The following is an 18,074-nucleotide window of genomic DNA, read 5'->3' on the forward strand; positions in this document are numbered from 1 at the left end:
CTTACCTGTAAAATGCAGCAGCTGCAAACACTGAGCAAACCTAATTCAGAAAATGCAACTTTCAGTCTTCATGGAGGACTAGAGACAGGGAGTAGAGGGAACAATGAGGAGAGAATTAAATTGTTGAGGTTGTACCAGGATTTGTGATTTGACCAAGAATGGTGTGCTTGCTGTGTGAGAAGACTTATGTATTATAAATGCAAATTGCACACTGCTTCTTGAAGGCTACTGTGCAAACAAAGCATGCAGTGGGAGAATTGCCATTAGGTCTTCTGCCACCTGCACTGTCTGAGATGTTGCAAATCTTGTAACTCGAGTGTTGTTTGCCCAGAAAGAGGAGCTGAATGTTTCCTGTAATAATTCTGGGCAAAAGAATACTCTTGAATGTTGGCTTTGCTCTAGCTTTAAAATATTTAGTCCCATACAGTATATATTTCTTGCTCTATATTTTTAACAAATTAGACTCTTCTCTCATGAAGCTTCTGGAAGGTTTGTAAACTTGCTCTGACGTACTGTATACGCTGATAAGCTACACTATCCATCTATCCACGATCTACTGTTATTTGTTCTTCACTGTTTGGAAATGAATCTGATTGATGTATAGTAGGCCTGCTTGCTCAGTTGATCTAACCTAGATGAAAGCATCCTGCCATCTTTCATAATGCTGGTATATGATCATCTTAGATGTTTACCTACTGTATTGCTGTTGGATAAGATATTGTCAGTCATATTCAGTGCATAAATTACATTGAAGATCCTACATTCTCACATGTGAATTTGATTCTTAAATAAAATGATTACTTAAAAGAAGGCGTGGCTGGGATTTTGTCGTACTGTATTGTATTTTTTATGTATAATATATTGGTGGTCCATACATATGTGGCCATAACTAATCAAGAACAATCAAAATAAGGTTCCTATTCTGCAGTCATTAGGATGTTTTCTTCCTTTAATAGTTGGTCACAACATTTAAACAAAGTAACAAAATTTAAATGTAGTATTAAAAATGCTCTGTTTTTTAAACAAATTATTTCTGCAAGAGGTGAAAAGGAAACCCATTGCAGAACAGTGTGATCCAACTTTTTCAGTCACTTTTTCAGGACAGTGTGTGCTGTACTGTACTGTATGTGAAGATTTCAAGCAATTTGATTTATGTTTTGTAATTTTTATATAAGGTAATATATAAAAAAGCCATACTGCTTTTCTACACAATCTGTAGAAATTGAAAAAGAATGTGGAGCTTGTAGAACCTGAAATGGCTCAAACTGCAATGTAATGGGGAGTCTTGTTCCCAACACAAAATGGATTCAGTCCAGAATTACCTCTGAGATAGTGTAATGTAGAGAAGATAAAATTAAGAAATAAAATGCCATTTATTGCATGAATATTTAATGATGTGAGGCACAACTTTTTCCCTATTAGCCGTTCAAGGGTCTACAAAAGGTCAGTGTCATAAAACCTAGCCACTATGGACTTATAGTAAATGACTTCTGAAATGAACCATGGCGCAGATTCTTTGTGCATTCGGTGTAGTTCTGCGTGTACGTCTGCCTACTATGAACTAAGACAGGTGATTGGTGTCTTGCAATAATAGATTTGGAACATTAAGTAGCACTTCAGAAATAATGTGAAAATTGAAATTAGTCCATTAAAATGTAGTGTTGACACTGCTGAAGGTTGTAATATAAGACTGTGGATAGGGCTTAAAGATAAGCTATCAGTATATATGAATTTGCATGTAGACAGAGAAGATTATCACTATATCATCACTACTGTGATAAAGCATGATAGACCTCTAGACTGTTACAGCTTAGTGACAAAGTGGACAATGTACTGCAAGTGAATGTCTAGGAAAGAAATATCTATGAAATATTGTAATCCCTGTTTATTATCAATGTCAAACTTCTGTTTTAATAGAATAGTGATTATTTGTTCATGTTTCATGGTTCCAATTGCAGATATGATGTGACAGTCCCATTTTGGGGGATGTTTCTTATTATTTTACTGCATTGTTACTATTTAATAGCAATGTTACTGTTTCTTAATATGGCTTTGAATTCTTCTTTCATTGAGTAATAATCCAGACATTTCAAGACAGCATTTGAAATAGTTTGTTTCTCACAATTAGGCGTTCTGGTAGATGGTTGGTTATCCAAATATTTTATGATCTGATACAATAGCATAACTGTTAGCATACCTGATTTGTCTTTTTAATTCTCAGCTGTCGTACAATTTCAAAATGTTACTCAAATTTTCTGGAATTGCTTAAATTTATATAAATAAGGCCGTATGTTGCGCATAGAGCTCGGATCATTTCTAAGATACTTAACAGCATTCTATAAACAGTATTTGTCCCTTGGGCTCCACAGAAACCTAATAAATCAGTCACGTGTGATTGGCATGAGGTTAACTAGTTCTATAACTTAAGGGCAGCTCTCACAGTAAACCGCTCGGGATTTTTTAGATGTCCAATAGTGTGACATATTGCTCATTAATAAAACAGCTTGCTCTTTAGCCCTGTTTTTCTAACATCTGAGAGCCAATGCAGTTACACTTTAGTTCATTTACTGAGTGGGTTTGTGCGTGTAGAAAATACAGATATACAATATAATATTTTTTCTCACTTTCCTGTCTCAACCCATCAATGACAATAATAGAGAGGAGTTGTGATCTAGTGAAAATAGGCCTAATCTGTAACGGATTAATCTACAATAGATTGTAGAATTTCATATTTTAATTTGAAATATTTCTAAAAGAAAAACACCATCTGTTGAAATAACTAGATTTTATTTACAGTAGCAATAAATATTCCAGATAAAATGGCTTTTTTACATTTGTCCCCCACTTGTGATAAGCACTATTGTGTTTCAGATGGACTATACTATGAGTATAATATTACCGTAAAAAGAAATAATTGTGTGTAATGGTGCTGGATTCTTATAATGGATTATTTTCTAATTGCTTTTTAATTAGAAAAGATCTGTTTATATAGGATTATATATGAAATGACAGCTGAAATGGCATCTGTTTCCTAGAGAACAGTCAAGTTTAATATATCAATGGCGTACTGTCAGTGCTTTTTTTTACCAAGAGCAGGCAGAACTAGTTGACTAGGCCTCATGATCAAAAGTGATAAAATATTATTAGGAATTTTGATGAGGTCCATATGAAGCTCTGTCATTTTCTTCTATTATACAGCAGGATAACATACAATCACAGGAGAAAGACCTTGATGAAGACTGAAATAAGTAGGTTTTGTGGGGAATAAAGAGATTTTGCAAAAATAGTCAGCTTTGAACATGTCACTATAAGCCTCTAATCACATGTTTTGTGGTACTTGTTCCTAGAGGCAAGAGCAATACTATCCATAATTCTAGCAAATAGCATTCATTAGGTAGGCTGAAATTTCTCACCGATACAAATGCATTGTAAATGGAAAAGGGAACAGCTAGTAATTAAAACAGCAGTTAAGAAAGCTTCTGCTGGTATAATGATGGCAGTAAATTGCACACAGAGAAGGAAACAAAGCAGGAGAGGCAACTAGATTGCTACCTTTGTAAAAGTGAAGGATGCCTCAGATACAGTTTTGAAATTCCTTTAATATGCTTTTTCCTTGCTCAACTCTTTTTTATGTAACAGAGACATTTCATATTTCGTAACATTTGACATATCAGGAGATGTCATCCAGGTTTTAACTATAAACTGTTTTAAGTAATATAGAAATAAATAGTAAATCCTTTAGAGGTTTTTTAGTCCTCTGTGCCTGATTGTTATTGTGATTTACTCTGATGTACTGGTTAAGGATTTGTGAATGCACTCAGTGGCACTTTGTTACAAAGGGCATGATACCACATAAAACCTGAATTGAATTCATTTTTCACCTGCATTTTAATCTAAAAATAAATCAAAAAGTACTTTTACTGTCTCTCCAAGGTGCCTTAATAATGTAAAAGTAGTGGATTAACTAATGTGACAGGTCATTTGTAAACATGTATTCCACTTTATCCAAAGTTTTGGTTACCCAGTAAAGAAATGTATTGATATTTTAACCTCATTATCCTGTGTGCTGAGGTTCAAATCTATCTGGTTAGCTCAAAAGTCAATCACTGGAAGATTAGAGTTCTGAATTGATATAGCCATTGAAAGTTATTCTTCAGGGTCGTGCCAAAAGAATGGGCAGCATTTGCTGTGTGGCCTCAGGGATAGGTGTAAGGGATTTTCTCTCTGCAAGACCTCAGCCATGGATCATTACAGCGTTTTAGTCTTCAAAGTTTCTGCTCCCGACTCTTTCATGTTCGGTAAGCAGGGGATGATTTTTGAGACGATGTGGGGTGTTCTGCTGTTTCAAAAGTCTGACAACAGTTACAAGCCCCACTACTTATTCACCCTCAAATGAGATAAGCCCCTTAAAAAAAGAAAAGAAAGCATCAAGAAAACTGTACAGTTTTTCTCTGCACACAGAGGAAGAAAAAGATGTACTGTAGAAGTCATAGAAGTATAAAATGTTTAAGGCAAATTAGAATTGTCGGCATGAATGACACTTAGTTATCAGTTTCAAATTGTTAGTAATACTAATGTCTCAAAAGTCATTTGAATGTGTTTTTGCTATTTTGCTTCCCACCATTGAAATCTCAAAAGTAACCATAAACCTAGTTGTTCCAGGTGTTAGTATATACAGTACTTTCATTTTACTGGATGGGAGGTATAATATCATGTGTGGAAAAACAATAACCTACCCCATTTGTAAGTAGATTTAAAATTCTCAACAAGCAGAATTATTGGCAATTTTAAAGTCTTTATCAGTGACCATATTGACATTGTAATTTATAATACTCGCAGTGTTTATGGAGCGATCGAAAGCTGCCTGGGGGCTGACAGAGCTAAAAAGCTGTAGTTTTCCTGGCTAGTTGACTTATGAAGAGAATAATAAAATTCTCCAGGTAAAGAGCTGAGCTATTCAATGTAAAGCTTTATCAGTTGCCTACTGTATGTTGTACATTGAGGTAAGCCAGTTGGGAACAGCTGAAAAGGTTATTTCCTTTATTTCTTTTTTTATTCATTATGTACAGTAAGTGTCTTGTCATCTCTTTTTTTTCTAATCCCCACCTCACACTGGAGACTTTAATTATTTCAGTTGTCTCCCCTCATAAATTCTGAATCAAATTTAAAACTTAACAAAATCTGGAGAGATGTTGGGAGTGACAGACTTTAATACCTGGGGTATTCATGTGGAGACATCTAAGCTTACCTAGAAGAACACGGGTTATGTTATGCTGTTTAATTATATTGTTTGGTGCAATCACAGCATTTTCTTCATTTTAAAAGTATAATTTGTACAGCTCCTTTTCGCTTTATCTGTTGTTGGGGGTAAAATGTAATATTGCTGGCCAGGTGTTGCTGATTTGAAAAATATAGTTGGTAACCTACAAATATAGATAGCATGCTTATACAGTATACAGCGTGAGTATGGAAGAGATTACATTTTTAAATTTAGAAATGTAATTTTTCACATTTTAACCTGCTTTTACTACAGGTTGCTGTACTACCATAAGGCATGTTTCTAAGAAATAGTAATGCCTACTAACTATTCAGCAGTATTCTCAAGATCAAGCGCAGTAAAGCAAAATGTATTTATGTTGAAACCCCAAGACAGCTAAGGTAAAACCACTAATAAAAATGTAGAAGTAACTGCTGTGGTAAATTTAACAAGGTAAGCATTCTTAAGGGTTATTTTACAGGTAATTTCCCAGAATATATTTAGAAAAGTGTTTTGTTTAAACAAGTGTACTGACTTGTGTTCTTTTTTCTGTTCAGTTTAAAATATAGAAATCTTTGTTTTCACAGATGTACTTTATAAAAACTAAAGTGCATATTGTTTTTGAGTGAATATCTTATGAAGTTAACCCAAATGGCTTTGTACAGATGATAGCTGAAGTCTCTTTGCTTGCCTGGTATTAAAGCATGTTGACAAGGCAAAGAAGAGCCGACTACAGTTCACCCTCTATGTAAGACCAAGGGAGTTCTTTTTATAGCATGGAAGTAGGAATCGTTGTAAATGTTTCATTTTCTGTGCTTTATTCTTTCACCTTGAACACCACAGGGAACGCAAAGCAATGCAAAAGACATGAACTGAGAAAAAAAAACAGCATGCGAATCTGAAGCATTAAAAAGTAAAAGCTCTTTATGCTTTTAAAGATGTTTGTTGTATATATGAGTATGTTTATGGTCTGAGGTTCTTCATGTTTATTCTGTGTAAGAAGTTGGCAGTAGTAAACTGGTTAGACAAAGTACCAGTCATTGGGTTGCCTAGAAACAACTACATTGTAATAATCAGTTGAAGTATTACTTTTGAATGTCATATGCTGTTTTAAATTAGATGCAGGTATCAAAGAAGTTTAAGTAGAGATAGCATAAAGCTGATTTCAGTGGGTTCCTTTGTTTTTGTGAGAAAACGTTTCATAGGCTGGAGCTTCAGCATGGCCCTTGCACTTTCTGCAGTGACCGATTTAAGATAATCCACTTTAAAACTGATGTTTGGGGTAGATTTTTTAAAAAAATGTTTGCTCAGGATTCATATTATGAGTTCAGGCACAGACTTCTAAGTAAATGCAGTATGACCCTACAATGTGAATCTGTAGCCGAACAGCAGTAACTCCAGCTAAATTAGATCTGTAGGGATATTGAAGGGTTTAGAGCTGACAGAGCATGTTCCTACATTAGAATTAGGAGATGCATCTTTGTTAACAAAATGCAGATTTAAAAAAGTTACAATATCAAAGCCATTTTGGAGAAATGGCATTGCAATAAAAAATCGTACAGCTCCACCCGAATTGTGTTTTCTCTAAGGAAGAAAAAGGCTTTGAACTCTCAGAAGCTATTCCCATTGCCATTTATTAAATGCCCCTGCAAGAAAATACCTCCCTATAAAACACAAATTACCCATACTTGTAGACATTTCTACTGTTATCAATTATTGATGAAAGCAATATTTTGAATGCTGGCAGGAGAGATTTGTGAAGCTATAGTTAACTGAACAAAAATTCTACTGTGCTTACATCCTTTCTCTGGTATGCTATTATGTTTATTATTGCCTGTTTTCTTAAAATGTATTGACTTCAAACAATGTAACGTATCTATGCGAACTATAAGTATTGCGTGTTTTTGGTTTTTCAAGTTATTCTTACCCCCTCTATTGGGCATGTTATCCCAATTCATATTACTAGAACAGATGTCAAAACAATCCTTGCATGCTAATTAGCACTGAATACCATCCTGTGCCTTAGGAATTACCGGGCCTCTCTGCTCATGTACTTGCATTAATATCTTCATCACACTGTCTGATGAAAGAAGATAATACTAATGGAGACAAAAATCATGGATTGATTAGGACCTTAGTTTCTTGGGTTTTTCAAAATGGGCAACTGTGAAATTAAGTCTTTATGGAATGTGCTGTAAGAGCTATAAACTGTTGTTTTCAAATTCTGAAGGATAAATGATAGATGAGGATATACAGTAAAGATAAAGTTCATTATGTCAATGATTCTTTCAAGGCATAAGGGTATTTGAATGCTTCTACTTATTTGAATTGTTAGACCTACCAACTAGGTCGACTGACCATTACAGTACAGGTATCTGTTCTTTAACTTCCCTGAGATGTTAACGGAAAGCTTTTTTGTAGGTTACCTAAATGGCATCCCAGATAATCTAAACTGAATTTAAAGAGGCTAATTATCAGTAAAATGCTTGTTGAGGATTGCCAAAGATTAGGATATATAGTTGCCATAAAAATAATGAATTGAGTTTATTCATTGTCTTTTCTGTGTCTGGTTTGGGGACGTGAATGGCTAAAACAGTATTTTAATTTGAGACTGTGGAAGACAAATCATATCACTTGCTGCTCAGCCTAATGGTTTTAAAACAAAAAGCAGGGGTGTCATCATGATAAATAATCTGCTGTGCTTGGAGTAGTGTACACAATAACTCAGGTTCAGTGTGTTATTCCACCTGAAATGTTTCAGATATGCTGTCTAGTGTCACTCTTTGATGCATAGACTAATTTGCTGCATTGTCTAAGGGTTAATAAAGGTTACTGAGATGTCTGTGAATATTTAGAACATGTTATCAAATTCAGAATTGTATTTAATTTTGAAAAGGATTTGATTCTGTTCTCGAAACGCACAAAACAGCTGGAAGAGTTGAAAATGTGAAATGGGAAGAAAGGCAACCAAGAAATCAGTTATAACGGGGGGGGAATGCAGCGCGTCCCAGTTTCAAACCACAGGAGGACAGAGAAATGTATTTCATTTTACAACAATGAAGTGTTTCTAAAACAGGCTGAAGCCAGTGGTGAGGTTCTTGTATGATCAATAATGTGGTCGGACAGTTTGGCAAAGGCAAGACGCTTAACAGACACAAAAGCCCTCTGAAATCATTTGGGAATCTAGATTAATGGAATTAAATTTTATAGCAGAAGAGGAACACTTTTCCTGCATTTGAGACTTAAGTCAAAGCCCTGATTGTAATTAAATGACAATTTGAATGATGTGTTTGCCTTAGCTGTGTCATTAAAATTTTGATCAAGAACCAAATTTTAAGGACTATGTAATTCACATTTACAGTACTCGAAGCACTCAATACTGTTTGTATCTGAGGCAAAAGATAAGGTTTTCTCTGCATTTAAAGTGCAAAAGAAAAACTAATTACAATTTTGTGTGCACAAAAAAGGATTTTAAAAAGGAATGTGTTTTTCAACTGTGATATACTTTTCACAATATTGGATTGTGAAACATTAATTTTCACATTATTTGATTGTGAAACAGATTTATTCATAATTTTGTTTTTGAGATGGAATATTACAAGCATTTGCATTGGAACTCTGGTTTATTAACTGGTAGGACTAGTCTTCCTGTCATGCAGGTGTGTTGCAGTCACATTGTTTTATCTTGCATGTTTTATTTTTGAGTCTACGTTGTTGCTGGTCACTCAGCCTTTGGCAAGGTGTGCTGATGTCCTGTTGTTTTGTGTAGTCTTGTGTGGTCTGTTTTTTTGGCTAATCATCTGCACCCTGTGTCAGGTGACAGACATCTCTGTTAGTAGTCCATGATGATCTTTGTTCAGCTTGGCAGAGTCCGTTTCCTCTGCCAGATGGTCACAATTTAGAACGCAGAGCCTTTTGGATTCTACACTTGTAGTTGTTCTCTTGTACCTTCACTGGCTGACCTGAGTCACATGGCAAAATAGCCTCAATATATAGAGAAAGAATGGAAAGAGAACAAGACTGACTGTCTCACGTTTTCATAAAGGTGCGGCAGTGCAAATGCTTATTTATTCAATTATAATCTGGGTTTTGTTGTGTACTCTGTGAGTGCACCTCTCAGGGGGCCAGGGTAGATGTAAAGTCACACATTCTGATCAATAAACAAGCTCCAAAGCTAAGTTCCCTCAAGCACGGACCAGTTTCACAACTCCCTTACATGGGTCCCAGGTCTCCCACCTGATGTCAACAGAGCACTCTCAAGTTCTTGAACTGTGTTGCATGATCTTTTGATTTTTTTCGGTCTCTGTGATGTGTAAAAATATCTGCAAGCTTCCTTGGGGCAAATATTGATGTAGAAATTTATTAATTGTGTTTTCCCTTCTTGATATTGTATGCTAAATGTTAAAGGGAAAACTTTTCTTTCTCCAGCAAGGATGCATTTTTTATCATATTTTCCTCAAACCCCTTTTCACCTGATAAAGATATGATTCCTTGTAATTTTCAACTTTTAGCATCTTTAAATCTCAGCAGAAGGCAGTGCAGTGGCAGAGTGGTTAGCATTACTGCCTTGCAGCACTGGGGCCCAGCGTTCAATTTCTGGGGTGCTACTCTAAGTGTGTTTTTAATTGGGTTTTCTCCTAGTGCTCTGGTTTCCTCCCTCAGTCCAAAAACATGCTGGTAGACTAATTGGCTTCTGTAAAATAGGCTTGCTTGTGTGTGTGCCCAGTGATTAACTGTATCCTGCCTTGTACCCAATACTTCCTGGGATAAGCTCCATGACTCTGATTTGTTTATTGAAGCAGTTATTGAAGGCGATGATGTGATGGTGAAATCACCACAGAGATTGGATGCACTTCAGATCCTTTTAAACTATTATGTTTTTTAAACTTGTTTCTCTGTGGTGGGATGCACACAGGTGCATAGGTACATTGTTGTGCACACTTCAATGACAGAGTCCACATTTATGCTGCCACCAAGGTCTGACTGGCAACAACAAGGCTGCGTCTGAACAGTGGTCAGGACTGCAGTGATTCTGAGGTTCCAGCAGCAGTTCAGTAGCCATTGAGGTGAGACCATCAGTTTTATTGCATTTCAGCCTTGGCTGATTCAAAATCTGGTTACATTTTGTGAATCAAAGTATGATTCCCCCTTCCTCCTCTGTCTTGTGTTCTGTATGATTGTCGAAAGTTCTATATCCCTCCAGCAAAAAGTGAACAGAAATAAAGCAAAAAACAAGCAAGACTTGTAAGATTACTGCCTTTATAATATATTTATGACTGTTATGATGTTTTTTTTTTCTGTCTTCCTTGCTGTATCTTTATTAAAGACAATTGTCATATTTTGTCTCATAGGAATGTTGTTTTCTATGTGTTTACAATGAACTGAGGAGAATGATGCTTAGGTCTGGTTATTCTTTGAATTTCTTTAACCAATACTTATTTCTGATGGTAACTTATGTTAAGGAAATAAAAGGCACACAGTCTACAAATTAACAGGGATTAAAGATGTTTGTGTTCTTTTGGTTGTGCAGCAATCTTAGAGAAAATGTTACAAAAAGGGTTTCTTGTTGAACAAGAGCAGAAATTACTTGGTTACCCTTGAAGCCAGGTTCCTGAGTTATGGTTCTCTAATAATGACGAATTGTCAGCTACTTAGTGGTGCAGCATTCAATTTCAATGAGTGCATTTAAAGTCGGGTAATTTTTGCGAGTGTTAGCTGGAGAGCAACAGATAATGAAGACAGTTCTTAGGCATGCCTTTTGAATGGAAATGGGATGAATGGTACCAAGACAATTAGATCACAAAATAAATGGTGCTCTGTGTGAACCTACAGCAATGAATTGAAAGTACCTTTCTGAGGAATCCTTAATAGTCTGACTTGAAATATTCAGAGTGAAATACTTTATGTAAAGTACTACCTCTCATTCTTTGCAGCATAATTGTTTGACAGGTTTTTTTTAATGAGTACCACTCTTTGTGATAACAGTAATAAAAAATGTAAGGTATGCAAAACAGGATGCATGATGTAAAAGTAGTCTCAAAAAGAGATGTAGAAGCTATAGTAAATATTTACATATTATAAAGACAATACATAAATTATTTATAGGCAATGATGCCCATAAATATATATCTAATGCATTTCAATATTAATGCTTCCATGTACTGTATAGTGTATAAACACAACTCTAGACATCCTACAGAAAATACAGTCCACTCAGTCTTACAGCTCATCCTAAACCACCCATTTCCGAAGATGGGAAATACTTAAACTTATTAATCAATTAAGCACATAATTTGTTTAATTAAGGGCATTTCGTGTCCTTGAGGGCTAAAAGGTATTAGCATTTTTGTTCTAAATGATCTCTTAGTTACTTAATTTAACACATCAACTGCTTAATTAATCACTGTTAAATTATCCCTTGTCTTAAGATTTGATTTGATAGTGACCTCTAAAATATGCAAGATTCAGTGTCCTTAGGAATGGGGTTGGGTACCACTACCTTATAAGAATAGTGTTTTATCTCTATTAGTGTTTGCTTGTGTTGGCCATTTAGAAGAAATATCTCCTCCTCCTGTCCTAGTTTATCTGAGCAGGTCTGTGTTTTGTAGTGCATGGTGGCTAGTGCTGACAGTATCTTGACTGCTGATAGCGGTGTGGTCTGTGTGTTCCAGATGATACCCAGCTCCAGGTGACAAACACCTTCCTCTATTAAGAGTCTCTGGTGAGCACTGTTCACCTTGGTAAATTTTCTTTCCTTTGCCAAGCAGAGAAAACTTTGAACCAACCACCATCTGTCTGCTCATCAATCTCTGTCTGTGTTACACCCAGCTTGTAGGTTCTTTGTCCTTGCCAGCTATATGGTGTACTGTAAAAACATTCGACCGCATGTATTGTCAGCTGTTATCACAAGTACACACTTATCACGAGTACACACAGTTTCTTAAATATTAACATGCAGATGCTGGCCTCTGCATGGAGCGTGATAGAGGTAAATGCAACTGTATAAATAGATGGGGGGGAAAAATGATTCCCCCTTTAATAGTCAGAGCTCATGACATTGTGGACTGTGGCATTTGGTTTCTGGATGCACCTTGAGAACCTAGGTATTGGTGAGCCTTGTTTTACTGTGGAACAGGCATTCATAGTGCTTTCTATCACAGATACTGTTATCTTCAAAAGCGGCCATTATGTTGAAAAAATGCATGCCGATTTAAGATCTTGCCACAGCTATACAGCCTTTTGAGTGACAGTTAATTATTCTGAGTGCAATTGCTCTAAATGTGTTCTTATCATTGTAAGATGTATTGTATTGTGCCTGGTTGGTCAGAAAAAAAAAACTATTTAACTGCACTTAATATTGGAGAAATTTAGGGGGAGAAACAGAATTAGTAAATACAGAAGAACATGAGATTCCATTTTCTTCTCCTGAAATCATCTTTTATTTTTCTGTACAGGAAAGGGATTGCTGTTAAAAGCATTGGTATTCTCAAGGAATTTCTTACTCCTTCCAAATTCCACAAAAGAGGCTGCCAGGAGCACAGAGACTCCATATCAATTATATGGTTAGCTTACTACAATCTATCATTTGAAGATAGCATCTGTGCAGATCTAAGAGACTAAGACCGTCAGTATCGTAGACACATTGGTAGAAGGACACTGTGAGACAGGGCATCGAGCAGTACAGATATAAATAGACCAACAGTGTAAAAATCTTGTGGGAGGGAGGAAGATGAATACTGATAAACTCAGGTGTTTTCAAACAGTCTGGTTCATGTGGTGATAAATAACTAGTAAACATAGATCTCCTTTGCAAAAAAATAAACTTATTTTCTGAGAATATTGTTTTATCATAGACCATGTGTAATTCAGTGAAATCATTATTGATATAGAGCATGCAGATGACCTTTTAATGCATCCCACCTTCTTAGTCCCAGTGTCCGATGGTTAATCTAGGACAGACTTGTTTGCATCATCAACTCAGAACTGTATTATTGAACTCCTTGACTTATAGTTTACATTATAACCGAGTAGGGCTTGATAGAGCTGTAGCTTGATATAATTATGAATTTTTGTTTATAGGTAAACATACTGACATCCAAAACCCCACTCTTATATAGGGTTATACAATAGCTAAATGTAAAAGTATTTATATAATAAAACTCTGTTGCCTGAGAGCTCTTGAATTTGCATGTTCTTCTAATGTACAATTGGGTTTTCTCCAGCAGCTGTTCTGGATCCATCTTCCAAAAATATGCTGATGAGGTCAACTGACATCTTTAAATTGCCATGTGTGCAGCCATCTTGCAGCGGACTGGCATTCTGTCCAGGGTGGATCGGCTTTGAGTTTCTGCCATCCTTACCAATGAGTGGCTTTCCGATAATGAGTGGATGAATAAAATCAAGTTATACTAATAGCATCCACATACAGTATCTTTCATAGAAATAGTCATCTGTGTATTTTGACCAATAGTAATACACTGTTGTTTTCACCTGTATTGCTATCATTCATGATAGAACCTGTATGGATGTTTAAAAGATTCCCTTAAATTATGTTATTTAGACAGCAGTTAAAACTATGAATAAATCAAACTAAATGACATATTCCAGCATTTTTTGGTCTGTAAAAAATGTATTCTAATGTTTTTAACGTCCACATATGCATTTTACCTTAAGAATTTACCTAAGAATTACGCACTTTTTTGTCAAATCGTGCTGGTGGATTTTCGATTTGTTTTTATTCACAGACCTTTCACAGCTGAGTTTAATGAACACCTGTGTTTGTACACTGAAATATTATGTCTCCCAGAAAAACAAAATGGCATACTGCAGATAAACTATGCATTAATAGGTAATGCAAGTCATTTAAAAAGCTTTCTTTGATGACTGGCCTTAGGGCTATACAAGGTTTATCTTAATGCATTTCATTTGAGGGTTGTGAGCTACTGTATGGTTGAAATTTGCTTCTTTTCTAAAGCCTTTGTTTCTTTTGGCAGAGAAATAAGAACCTTTGCAATTAGAGAAATTGTATTTTCTTTGCAAAAATATAGAGTTCTTCAAGTCTTTGTATCTTGGTGAGCCTAAAACTCCCAACCTTAGATCTCAGATGCCAGTGGGAGAACAGGCAGCTTCTTTTCTGACAGCCCAAGTGTCATTTGTATGACATGGATCCCCCAGGTGACTCAAACATCAGCCAGTACTTAAACTTTGTCAATTGGTAGCATATATAGGTAAGCTGTGCTGTTGCTAAAATGATTAAAGAAAATGAAGTGTGGTTCAATGTCAATTTTTCATTTCCAATTGTGCTTGTCTCACGCATTCATAAAACATTTCCCCTAGCACTAAAAGACACAAGTTGTTTTGCTGTGACATCTAGACATCTGCTTATACTGTGTATTTCTTGACTTTTCTAATATAGTGACAAGTAATTTAAGTAAATAGAATGGTGACATTATTTTTTTCTAAATTAAAAGTAATAGACTGCTTCTATTGAAGTGCATGTTCAATAAAATCAGTACCTCTATAAAATATACATAAGGGAAATCTAGAAAGCTTTAAGTGCAATCCAGTGTTAAATTTGTGTAAATGCCTTTCACATTCCTAAAAATACTTTCTTGAAATAGATACTGAGCATTGGGAGAAATGTATACCTTTGTGCATATATTTAGTAAAATATACTGCTCAGATCTTGGATAATGGTTAAACGTGTTTCACAATATTTTGATTAATTCATCATTCATGACTAACCATAATACACTGGAGAGCCTATTGCACTAAAGCACTTAATCACCACATAAATGAGAGAGCTGACTGGGCACAGGTGATGAGGTGATTTAGCCTGTTGAATGTCAAGCCTGGAGAATTTGAAATGCAATGAAGAAAAATGCAGAAAGGAACAAATATATTGCACTTCAATAAAACAATTTTACAGTTGCTATGTTGGAGCAACAATTAAGGTCTAGTTTTGTCTAGTGATGGAGGTTTTGTGTAGAATACCTGGCTGGCCATCGATGTGTGCAGCACAGAGTAATACTCTAATTGTTGTGTACAACAGACCAATTAATGGGGAGGTCCAAGTGTAATGGTCTGGACAAGGCTGTCTAGGAAATACAGAACTGGACTTGTAGTGTAGCTTCAGTAACTACACAGTTGAAGTCTTGGCACCTCACTTGCTGCTCTTCCTACAGTATGCCATCTTCATGATGTGACAGCATTTCACCAGGACAGTGCATGTTCTCAAGCTGCTTGTATAACACCTTTCTTGCACATATACCAGTTACTGTATGCTGTCGATGAGCCCAATTGAACATGTGTGGAGCAAGCTGGTAGTATTTTGGTATCTAGGATTCGGAGACCAGTGAACAGGCACGTGTTTGTCCAGGCTCTGTGTGAGGACTGAAACAGATCCCACAGGGCTGGGTCTTGTGTTGCTTGTATTGCTTTCAGTGGTGTCCACAGATGGTGCTACTAGCCTGTGACCTTCACAGCAGACCTCGTGTTGATCTGTTGATAATATTAATTAGAATAACAAATTTGCCTGTGTCATGACTGTTTGATAAAAGGTCATTGCATCTTCTACAAAAATATCAATTTCCAAATAAGAACTTCCTGTCATTCACTTTAGGTTTACAGTTAGGCCTTAATACACATGTAAGGATATTAATATTCCCAAACTTAAAATCTTTTCAGCAAGAATAATTTTAATGCATTATTGAATACTGGATACAGCTGGAATATGGAATCCTGAATAATCCCATTATGAATTTGTAAAATGTTAACTTGAATTTTCTTTAACATTACAAAAAATACTATTTTTTTGTAATGTGTACTATTGGGGAGGATTTATGCCAAACAAAAATAATACAGAGTTTGTATCTATTTGTAATTGCTTTGACATTATGTACTTCCATTAATTTCCTTATTGAATTATTTACCCAGGATTTTAGAAACCATTCTGAAATGGTCTCATTCATCTGAATTTTTAAACCACCTGTAAATCAGTTTTTCTGTGAACAACAAGGTGGAGCTGTTACCAAGCAACTTTTATCAGACTTCAAGGTGTGAGGCTGCAAGATAAGACTGTTGCATAGCAACCCCTGCAAATGGTCAGGTGTATGGCCTCATTTGCTCTAGATTAGTTTCAAAAAGTAAAACTTACATAAACTGAAATACATTATTAATGATTTGGATGATGTTCTCTCAAACTCCTCAGTGGCTATAATAGAAGGGGTTGAAATTTAAAGGAATAGGAGTAATTTTGTTTCTTCTTTCATAGTTGTATGGCACTGTGACAGTAGTAGAAGCATCCAGTAAAGTTTCGATGCGTAAAACAAAAATAGTTTGCTTAAGGAGTATTGCTTGTGCCATCTGTGCCTGAATAAAGATTGGAAAGCATCCAGATTTACTGTGAACAAAGAACTCAGTTTCTTCTTGATTGTCTTCAGTTTTTCTGGCATGAGTATACTATCCTGTCTTCCCTAGGCTCTAATCTGCTTTCAGCCCGTTTACATTCTACAGCATCTGTCCTCCTTTCACTCAGTACCAGCAGTGTGACACCAGAGCTTTCTTGCACTGCCAGCGCGGCAAGCTTGAATAGACATGATATCACAAAAATGATATAATGGATCGTGTCTGCTGTACTCTAAAGATGTTCTTCTCAAAAGCTGTCATTCTGTGATGCCATTTTGTGATTCTCAATTTTATTTAGCATTCTCTACTTAATGTGCTGTAGGTGGAGCATTTCCTTCAGATTCTCTCAAGTGTCTATGCAGTACGTGTGTGTGAAGTGTTTGTTTGTTGGCTGGGGTCCGAATTGCTAGGCAGCTGCGTATTTCCTTTAAGTAATACGTGAAAATACGAAGTGTTATCTCGTGTAACCTTCCCTCACCTTGATCGACATGCTGTGCAAGAATTTACTGTGCATGCTTTAGTAATGGTGGCAGGGCCCCTTTTTTTCTTGCTTTGCCACATTGAAGGAGTTTCTCAACTATTCTGGAGTTCTATACTGATACATTTAAAAAAGATCATAAGACTGTTCATATACAAATGATTCCAACCATATTTACAGTAGATAAGATAAGATCACTTTATTAGATACATACAATTTCTTGCATTGGGAATTAGTCTTTTCGCATACCCCAGCTTGCTCTCCATGAGACACACAGACAGACAGGGAAGCTTGGGGTCAGAGCGCAGGGTCAGGCATTGTACAGCGCCCCTGGAGCAGCTGGGGTTAAGGGCCTTGCTCAGGGGCCCAACAGAGTAGGATTCCTCTGCCAGCCGTGGGATACAAACCAGCAATCTTCCAGCCACAGCCACAAAACCACCCATGTTTGTCACAGGTTCTCTTTACATGAAGAATAAACCTCATGTTTAATGATGGGTAAGTTGCACTGTGTTTCTCCCTTTTTTTAACCTGGAGCTTAGGAGGAAGCCAAGATGCTTTCCCCTTTTAACCTACTAAATAACCAGCCTGCTTCTGCCTTAAACCCCATGATGAACTAATAATCTGTTTCCTGGACTAACTGTAAGCCTAAACTAGACTGACTCAATGACTGGGCTGATTATATCTGTCTTCTGAACCATTTTATAGAGAGCAATGATCAAAAAAGCCACAAAGCCGCATCAGGTCTGGCTATCTCCACCTTGTGCGAATGCCAGCACTTTTTCTCTCTCTCACTGGTCTCTTAAGCCACACACCTGCGGCGCAAACAGTCAAGAGATGGCTGAGAGACACTGCTGTTCTGTTACCCAACTATAATGTCAAAGCCGATATGATTGCTTGCTTCAAATGGCTGAGCGAAATCCTTGGATCAATTCA

At 36.3% G+C, this 18,074-nt stretch overlaps 1 protein-coding gene across 3 annotated transcripts in view; it reads left to right on the plus strand.

The window, feature by feature from the left end:
* Window positions 1–18,074, plus strand: part of LOC148645650 (protein kinase C-binding protein NELL1-like) — a 161,768-nt gene that overhangs the window by 69,812 nt on the left and 73,882 nt on the right. The window lies entirely within an intron of this gene.

Source organism: Lepisosteus platostomus, chromosome 18, assembly GCF_059453375.1.
Source record: "Lepisosteus platostomus isolate fLepPlt1 chromosome 18, fLepPlt1.hap1, whole genome shotgun sequence".
NCBI lineage: Eukaryota > Metazoa > Chordata > Actinopteri > Semionotiformes > Lepisosteidae > Lepisosteus > Lepisosteus platostomus.